Here is a 9,528-nt window from a genome sequence, read left to right on the forward strand (position 1 = left end):
TGCGCTGACATGCTCCATAGTAGGATGAAAATTAAACCTTCTGGTTAAGATAACACTTGAGAGCGGATATCTCGTGTGTCCTTATCTTCTACCTCCCCTGTAACAACAGAACAGTGCATAGAACAGTGAATATGATGTCACCACAAACAACAGTTTTCATTATTATCATCAGACATGAGATAAAAGCTGTGTCTGTGCTAACAATCTAAGATGGTCCAAATGTCAGAGGCAAAATTAGACCTGAGGCAGAACAGGAGAATTGTTTATTCCATGATTTTCTTATTAACAATGAGTAGAAGTATTGAACCAACCATTTGGAATAAAATATTCATCATTACATGGTGAAGTAGCAAGCTATCGGTCAGACCGTAAAATTCATTCCAGCCACTTGACCAAGCTGATCTCATTGTGTCATTCGCCCATCAACCATGACAACCTCATTTTATAAACCTTGGCCTTTGTCAATTCATATCCATTTCTAGCATGAAGTGTTAAAAATGTAATCTGGCTTCTTCAAATGTCATTTTCAACTGCTCTCAGTTTGTTATCTCTGAGGATTTGAACAGTTCAGTTATTTGACTCCTACAACTTCTAAGAGTTTTGATTTTATAGTGTAGAATGGCTTACTTTAACCAGGTTGCCATGCTGCATTGTGGCCAAAGGTAGAACCCTGGTCAGTTTTTGTGCCTATTGATGCTGTACAAAATAACATTGTCGTTGTCATGGACCGTCTTCATCCTATAGCTAAGCTAGCTAGCTAGCTTAGGGCAGGCAGTCGCTCTGGGGAAAACTCCTAGTTTTGTTATTTACAAAATACATCGTCGTTGTCGTGGAACATCTTCATCCTATAGCTAAGCTAACTAGCCAACAAAGTTGTTAATGAACTCTGTGAGAGCAGGCGTTAATGTCAGCTTGTGCTGTAGCTAACGTTAATTAAACTTACCACAACACAAGCTAGGCTGCAATAGTCTAGTTGTTTAATAAATGTATTTACTGGCTTGCTGAAAACAGTATATTGATTTCCATTGTTGTTTGTCTTTTGCTTAAAATGGAGACACACATACACTAATGTCTAATCTGCTTTGCTGCAAGCTAATTGTTTGTTAATGCTGTTTATTAATTATATTTATATTGTATTTAGTATGTTCTTTCATTGTATTCTAAAGCCTTACCAGAGGCTAAGACTGAAAATTAGCTGAAGCTAGATGTCTTCTACGCATTACATTTTCCATTTTCTTTTCAAATGTAATGTATTTGTATTGGCCCTGTTAAATAAACATTAACTTAATGTTAATTTTGATTGGATGTCAATAGAACGTAACACACATTGAGCAGGCAAATTGCATTTTCTCTCCTGTAAAATCTCTGTCTGTGTCTCTCACTCTGCTTGTATCTCACTCTCAGGATCTTCTGTCTCTCTCTCCAGCTCTGTCCTCACTCTGAAAAATTCGTCTGTTACTGCTATTGTGATGCTTTCAACTGACTTCTCAAGGTCTGCCTCCTTGTTATTTGTCTTTATGGTGCCGAAAATCTCACTTTATGTTTTAACTGTATACAAAAACAGTGGAGTGACTGTCATGTTCACATTAACTCCACCCTCGACTATCTTAGTAGAATTTGCCGCCTGGTACTCATCCACTGAAGTCCAGTATGGATTGAAATATCTATTAGAGAATGCTGAACACATCCTTAACCTCCTGCGGTTTGTTTATCGAGCGACACCGCTGTTAACGTGCCTCAAAGTACAAGAAACCCCCCAACCACAACCCTTCCCCGTATTCTCCACATTGCACAAAATGAGATTTATTCATCTCTTTGCATGATCCAACCTCTCATCCTGGCGAGCAAGGCAAGGCGGTTGACTCAGTTTAGGCGAGATATAAATTTTTTGGGCTGGATTTTAAATCTTCATCTGAAGTCAGAATATTTGATATTAGTAACGGCTTAGATGGAAAACCTGCATGGCCCAGTTAAAGAAATTAGAAGTTCAAAAATAGCAACCTTCTGCGAACTATGTTGTCAAAGGAAAATATGAACCTTTTAGTAGACAGGATAGACTTTGAAAATAATGAGAGACACAAATGTATATATTTTTTCTATCAAACACCGACATTTTGCTTTGTCACCTACCAGGATCCCTATTTTCGTGCCCAGCGCAAGTCTAGCGTATGGTTGGAGGTAACTTTGTTTTACTACTTTCCTAAACAACACTCTACTGTAAAAAGAGAATTTTTGAACCAATTTAAGATTACAAATTGAATTGTTGACCAACTTAAGAAAATCACTTCAATTGGTAAAACACAATTGAATTAAGTTTGTCCAAAGTGAATATATAATGTTTAATTAATTCTGAGTTAATTAAACTTAATATAAAATGCACCTAAATTAAATTAATCTAAAGTGACTCCAATCCAAAGTATTAAGATTAATGAACTCATAATTAATTAAACTTAACATATTCACTTTGGACTAATTCAAACGTGTTTTACCAATTGAAGCGATTTTTTTTAATGCTCAACAATTCAATTTGTAATCTTAAATTGGTTGAACAATTATCTTTATAGATTGTAGCGCAGGCGATCATGCAATGCCCCTAGCCCCACACATAATACATTCATTGAATTGATTTTTCCATTTCAGAGGGATTGTCCCATATTGTTGTCATATTGATGAATGAAATACGATTACACCACCTGCGCCACAACTTAGACCTGCTTTTATTTACCCTGTCAAAATTGTAGTCTACTTCACAAACACGCTAAACTAGATTTGCCCTGGCACAAAAATGAAGATGTGCCCGGGCACCTTTTTTTGTGTGTTGATCTCCAAACAACATACCATACAGATAAGAAAGGCAACACAAGAAGAAGCCGTCACACGTCGGCTGTTCAAATATGACGAGCGTAATCAGACAGGAGGCTGTGTATGCAGAGGCACGCAAATCTCTCAGAGGTAAAGAGAGGCCAAGTCATAGAGAATCGGATTGGACGGGCTACTTTGTTGCAGAGATTTTGTTTTGAGAGATTGACTACAAAATGAGTCAGACTCAAAGGCGAGGTTTGAGGTTGGGTTTGCGAGCTATGCGCTGGAGACACAGTGCAGTTAGAGACTCATGATTTCTTTCAATTTCTTGTAACCATTTCCTCTGACTTTCTGGTACTCTATTGACACTATTGTGCTGAGGTTATGACCACACTGTCTGAGCAGTGGTGCACAACCGTAGTGTGAGGCAGTGAAGCAATATGTGCTTGTCTCTTGGACTGAACCACAAAGCCTTATCCTTAATATGTTCAAATGAAAACCAGAGTCCTTTTGACTGCATATTTACACAATAAGAGCATTTTGAAGCTTGCAAGGAAAATATTAAAAAACGTGTTGAAGTACTTTTGAATGAATGGATATTAATGCCACGCTCAAAGCGAACCAAAAAAAAAAACTATGATTAAAGTTGTTATCTTACAAGAATAAATTAATGTTTTGGAATGAACTTTACAGGGTGAAGTAAATGAATGATATCATTCATAGTGAGCAGTTGGTTTATTGTTTAAGGATGAGCAGTATGATCATCAAATTCTACTTTAGTGTAGGTTTAAAAAAAAAACGGTGAAATTACTCGATATTTTGACACATCAACATTCGATTATCATCATATCTTCTCATCATAGATGACTAGTGAATGAGTATTACCGATAATTGAAAATTGAGTGCATTATTAATGGATTTTGAAATTCACTTGTTTTAATATGACATTTAATGTACAAAACAAATACCATTTTTCTCTCAACATCTTGTAAAATTAATGACTTTTTGTCCGGAAAACATTCAATTTTATTCACGGTACATTACTATTTAAATCTAAATTTTTTTTATTTAACTCTTCTTTTTTTTTTTTTTTATCAATTTTTTCAAAATATACAATTTATAATATTATGAGTTATCTAAAGTAATACAATGAAAATATACAAAACAGTTGTATATAATTTAAAAAAATCCTACTAAACATACAACTTTATTCTTGAAAATATTCAACGCAAATTTATTTTAATAGTGTTTTTTGTTTGTTTGTTTGTTTTCCCCAATACTATTTTGTGCGTTTTAACCTCTAAAGTAGAATGCAATCTGTTCTGTGACCACTGTAAAAAAGTACGATTTTAATATTTGTACCTGTCATACAAGTAAAAAAAAAAGATTAACATTAATGATATAAATATAAATCGACACCTTCTTAAAATAATAAGTAATTTTTTCAGACACAAAAAAATAAACATTTGCATCATGAGGAGATGATTTAGGCAAAAAATAAGAATTTTAGAAAAAAATGATTTAGGCAATTATATTAAGAGGGAGATTAAATTTTTCCTTTATCGATGATGGCCTAATGTGAAGGCCTTTTTTTTTTGCATTGTAACTTGTTACGCAAACATAAAACAAACTAGTGAGTAGCAAGTTAGCAACGCAATTAACTTCAAAGTCCGGATAAAAAAGTATTTGAAGATTGGTAACGTTTTTGTGGCCAAGTCATGGAATGCTCTGTAATCCAAAGATAGCGGGACTGGAAAACTCACACTTCATTGACATGAAGCTGTTTTGGTCAGCTGCATAATTGGCTCATTCGTTAACTCTTTATTGTCTATATGTAAACAATAGTGTGTAAATAGACATTCAAAGGACGCTGTTGAATAAACCTTTCACATTTTTAAAATCACTACCATGTAAATGTAGTCACAGAAACTGAAAAATGGTTCCATTCACATTGAGGCTACAATTCATCCAAAGTAGTCCAGCACATCAAACAGCAAATCAGTCCTTTTGTGCGTAGATGAAAATAGCACCAAATTGCCAATGTGAGGTCGCCAGTCCCGCAAGGCAAACTTCTTACACGTCGAACAACAATCTCACTAACAATTCAAAAACACAGCCGGAACGCTCTGACCCACAAAGCCGCTTAGATGAGGAAAATGTGCAGCGTTTCTCCCAAATTGCTGCCGCTCTGAGGGTCTGTCGGGCTGACGATCAAATATCTAGGTTGCAAAGATTCATTCGGCATAAGCAAAAAGTGCAGCTGGCTACATTTTCAATTCGAAAACAAATTGCAGGGAAACACTTGACAGCACTGCAGTTTTTTGGGATCACCTTTTTTTTTTTTAAACATTATTATCTATACAATAGTATAAATTAAGTGATCTGTCCATTACATTAATGCCATTAATGAGTGCATTTTCTGTTTCAACTTGTTGACTAATTTTGCTGATTGTTGGCTTATTAGTCATAATCAAGGTAGCGGACATTGAGGTGTTTTCCCCTCATCTCTGCGGTATTGTTTCTGCGTATCTGGAAATCCAATCAGGCCTTTGAAATCAGACCTTCAGGTTTTAGGTGAACTAATGAATACACACACACTCACACGCACGCACGCACACACGCACGCACATACACATACTCACCCACATACAAAATAATAAATAAATAAAAATTACCGAATGAAAAATACTGAGCTCTCCAGGAAAAAAAAATTAATAAAAAAATAAATAAATAAATAAAATCAGACCTCTTCACATTTCCTTCCAGAATTATTGATTGCCACATTGTGTGTCGAAGAAGATGCTCCCAGGCGAGCGGCACACAGAAACAAATGTCTGCCAGTGGGAGTAACAGTTGGAGGTAAACTCTCCTCCTCGGTAGTTGTCAATAGCAACTCTCATTATAAAATACAAGCACCAACATGTCCCGGTGTGAAACTGCAGAAACAAGAAGGAAATCTGGGGGGGAAAAAAAGACTATAATGAACACTATTTCAAAAATCAACCTACATGGGACTGGATTCTGCAGATGCTGGCATACTGGCCTGTCTCATGCTATCGTTTCCAGGCTGTTGGCACTGTGCTGGGAGACGGAGCCATCATTCTGGCGTGCTGATGTGCTATCCGGGAGGAGCTGTTCTACTTGAGCAACATCTTTGGCCAGCGCTCCTTCCGATCCTCCATCCACAAAGGAGCAGATAGTCATCTTGTCTCCTACTCTGTCGAATGGATGTGCCATCCTGGAGAAACGATACCATTTGAACCATTCCTCCAACAAAACAGCAGGTAGGGTTGTTACCCTCCTATGGACCCCTCTGGTTCTTCTGGATTACTGGCCTGGATTCTCTTCCATACTCTTGCAACCATATGAAAAAAAAAATGTAGTTTGAGCAACTTTATTTTGTTTTTTATTTGAAAATTTTGATTCTTTGTAAAAGAGTATTTATTGGTCCTTTTGTACAAACCCCAATTATTATTCATTTTAATCAACTTCCACATATGACTTTTGATTTGTATCCTATTTGATACACCTGGTCACACTGCTTTAAATTTGTACATTTATAAAAAAAAATAAAAATAATAATAATAATAATAATAATAATAATAAACAGACATATCAAACATACGTATAAGTATTTCCAAAAACCTGAAAGAACATATGCCACTATTAATAAGTATAGGTGTCTCCCCTTTCCCATTTGGGGCCATCGTGCAAGGTCGCTGGAAAAGCCATCCTCTGGGTGATACTGCCCTCTAATGGATTTTCCGTGCACTGCACGTGTCAGATAATATACGTTTTTACAGGGTTTTAATGAGGAAAAAAAAAATTATACTAATGAAATAGAGGGCGTTTGGCTTTATAGGGTTGAGGAACAGACAGCAGTTAGGTTGTTATCCTCCCACAGCTTCTTCCAGCTATCCTGGGGTACCGGCCCGACTCCTGCTTTCAATTTTACTCTCAAAAAAAAATTCTAATAAAACGGATAGTGGCCCCGTTGCTACATCTGGCTCTTGCATCCTGGTACGTCTTCCACACTCTACTAGTGTCTCTTTCACGTTCTTAGCACTGTGCTGGAAGATGAAGCAAACATTCTGGAGTGGGATTATGGAGGAACCTGAACAATTTGAATGGCCTGTAGGTACTGCATCATGCTACCACCTCACTCCAACACACTTTTTAAGGCGAGGTTTGACCTATGCAGGCATCTTTGCGCTCACAACCATTAGCAAGAAGAAGCGGTGATTGAAGGAGGTGTGACATCAGAGAGACAGCGAACGGAAAAATGCCTGTCTGAGGACAGTAGAGCAAACTTAAAAAAAAAAACGTTTCTTTGTTTGCGTATTTGTATCAATAGAAAAGAACACAATCTGCCCTATGTATTCATATAAAGGTCAGTAATTTTGTTCCATTATCTTTCATTTCCAAATAGGAAACCAAGAATTCAGAGGAGGAAATGCCTTGTAGCACACTAACATGGTGTTCAGAGAGCTGTCGGGCTCCTATTTAGGAGGCGCACCGCAATCAAATTGTTATCGCCTTTTGCGATGATTCTATCTGTTTTGTCTCCACGTCTATTTTCTGATAACCAATGCTGCAAATGGACTGCGCACACCATTAAGTACAAGAAAAAATTCACTTTACGGGACATGATAACAATGTTGAATAAAATGGCTTCATATTCTCAGCACAGGCTACTATGCATTACGTGCAATGTCTGCAATGTTTTTATTTTACTTTGTTTTTTGTTTATGTGAATGGATTCCCATTATATATATATTTTTTTGCTTTCAGCGTTTGCTTTTAGGCCCTATTTTCATGCCTAGCGTAAGTCTAGTGCAAAAGCGCAGTCTAACTGTTCTCATGGGTGAAGTTTTCTTTCTTTTGGTATTTTCCTATAGACAAACGCAGGTGTGGTTGCGTAATTGTGGGAGGGAATGCAGCTGACTCCCGACTAATCAAAGCGGCTCCCCTCATTCTCTTTAAATAAGCAGTATGGGCGGGGGGACAACAGATGAATGATTATGCAGTATCTGATTAAGGAAAGTTAAAATGTTGATTTTAGGGATGCGCAATACAAATTTTTTTTTCAGACCGATACAGTAGGAGTGTTCAACTGTTGAGTAGTCACCCACTAGTACTGTTGATACATGCAATCCAAGCCCCCACCCCCCTAAAGACAAAGACTATTTTAAAGAATAGATAATTCCAAAAGAAAGACCCAATATAGCATTTTCACCAAAAATTGGCAGTTTTTTCATCCATCTTCTACCGCTTATCCGGGGTCGGGTCACGGGGGCATCAGCTTTAGCAGGGAAGCCCAGACTTCCCTCTCCCCAGCCACTTCAGCCAGCTCCTCCGACAGGATCCCAAGGCGTTCCCAGGCCAGCCCGAGAGAAGTAGTCTCTCCAGCGTGTCCTGGGTCGTCCCCGGGGCCTCCCGCCGGTGGGACATGCCCGGAACACCTCCCCAGGGAGGCGTCCAGGAGGCATTCCGAACCAGATGCCCGAGCCACCTCAACTGGTTCCTCTCAACGCGGAGTCCATTTTTTATTTATTTAATTTTTAATTTCTAGTTCTTGGTCGAGGTGCCGTTGTGAGTACCGATACCTGAAATAAGTCCCGGAATTGGCCCAATAACGATACCTGATATCGTTGCCATACTGCCCATCCCTAGTTGTTTTAAACATTGTCTGTTGATGAATAACAGTCATATGGCAGCAATGGTTATATTAAAACAATTGAATTTACTTGTCATTATTTCCAAATGGGGGTCCAGTCAGCATCACAAAGTGGATGTTGTTACACTTTCCGATGAGTAACTAAACTATAGTTGTTGATTTTGTTGATATTGACATTTTGAAACCTAAACTGATTCCATGATGTGCTTTGATTTTGGTAATATTAAAAGGGCTACCTTTTGCTACCAATTGAAACAAAAATTGTCCACTTTCAAATCAAATCATGTCTTCATTGATCCCAGTCACAAAATGTAATCTGCTCATAGCTTCTGTTTTTTGTTTTTTTTTTGTTTTAAAGAAGAAGAAGGTGCTATGGTATTGTAAGTATAATGAAGCACAAAAGCAGAGACAAACTTGGAGCAGAAGCCCCGCTTGGGAGCATCTACAAAGAGGAGAATGTGAGTGCGGAAGTTGTGACTACATGCAAGCATGACCTTTCAAAAAACTGGGTCAGTGGAATGTGATGGATGTTGCAGGTTGACTGTCAGTAAACACAGAGTAGCATGACACCCAAAAACACTTTCAGCACTGACAAGGTGTGTCTTAAAAGCTGCAACCAAAAGAGGAGGACGCTTGAGTGTGGGGCGTATTACATCAATGGATATTTTGCGAAAGGAAATGTGAGTATAGGTACAAAAAAATGCTGTCTGGAGGCAAAATACATGTCTATTTGTGGGTTTGCGTTTCACTTTCTGACACTCACAAATCAGGACAAAGTTGCTTTGTTATTCTTTGGCTTAAGAGCTTCTGCTACATTACAACTTGAAGGTCAAGGCAAAGTCAAACATGCCGTACACAAAAAACATCGTTTTTTTAAGCTGGCCTCCATCGTAAAAAAATTTTTGGGGAACATTATTGCAAGTAACACTTTTTTTCAACGCCGTGCTGCCATTTTTGTGCAAATGTGTTTAGAATGGTCAAAATGGCTCACTGGCTCATGTGAAGAGCTCCTAATTAAGTAGCTCCTCATGGACACTCGTGACTAATTA

This window comes from Vanacampus margaritifer, chromosome 13 (genome assembly GCF_051991255.1).
Source record: "Vanacampus margaritifer isolate UIUO_Vmar chromosome 13, RoL_Vmar_1.0, whole genome shotgun sequence".
Lineage (NCBI taxonomy): Eukaryota > Metazoa > Chordata > Actinopteri > Syngnathiformes > Syngnathidae > Vanacampus > Vanacampus margaritifer.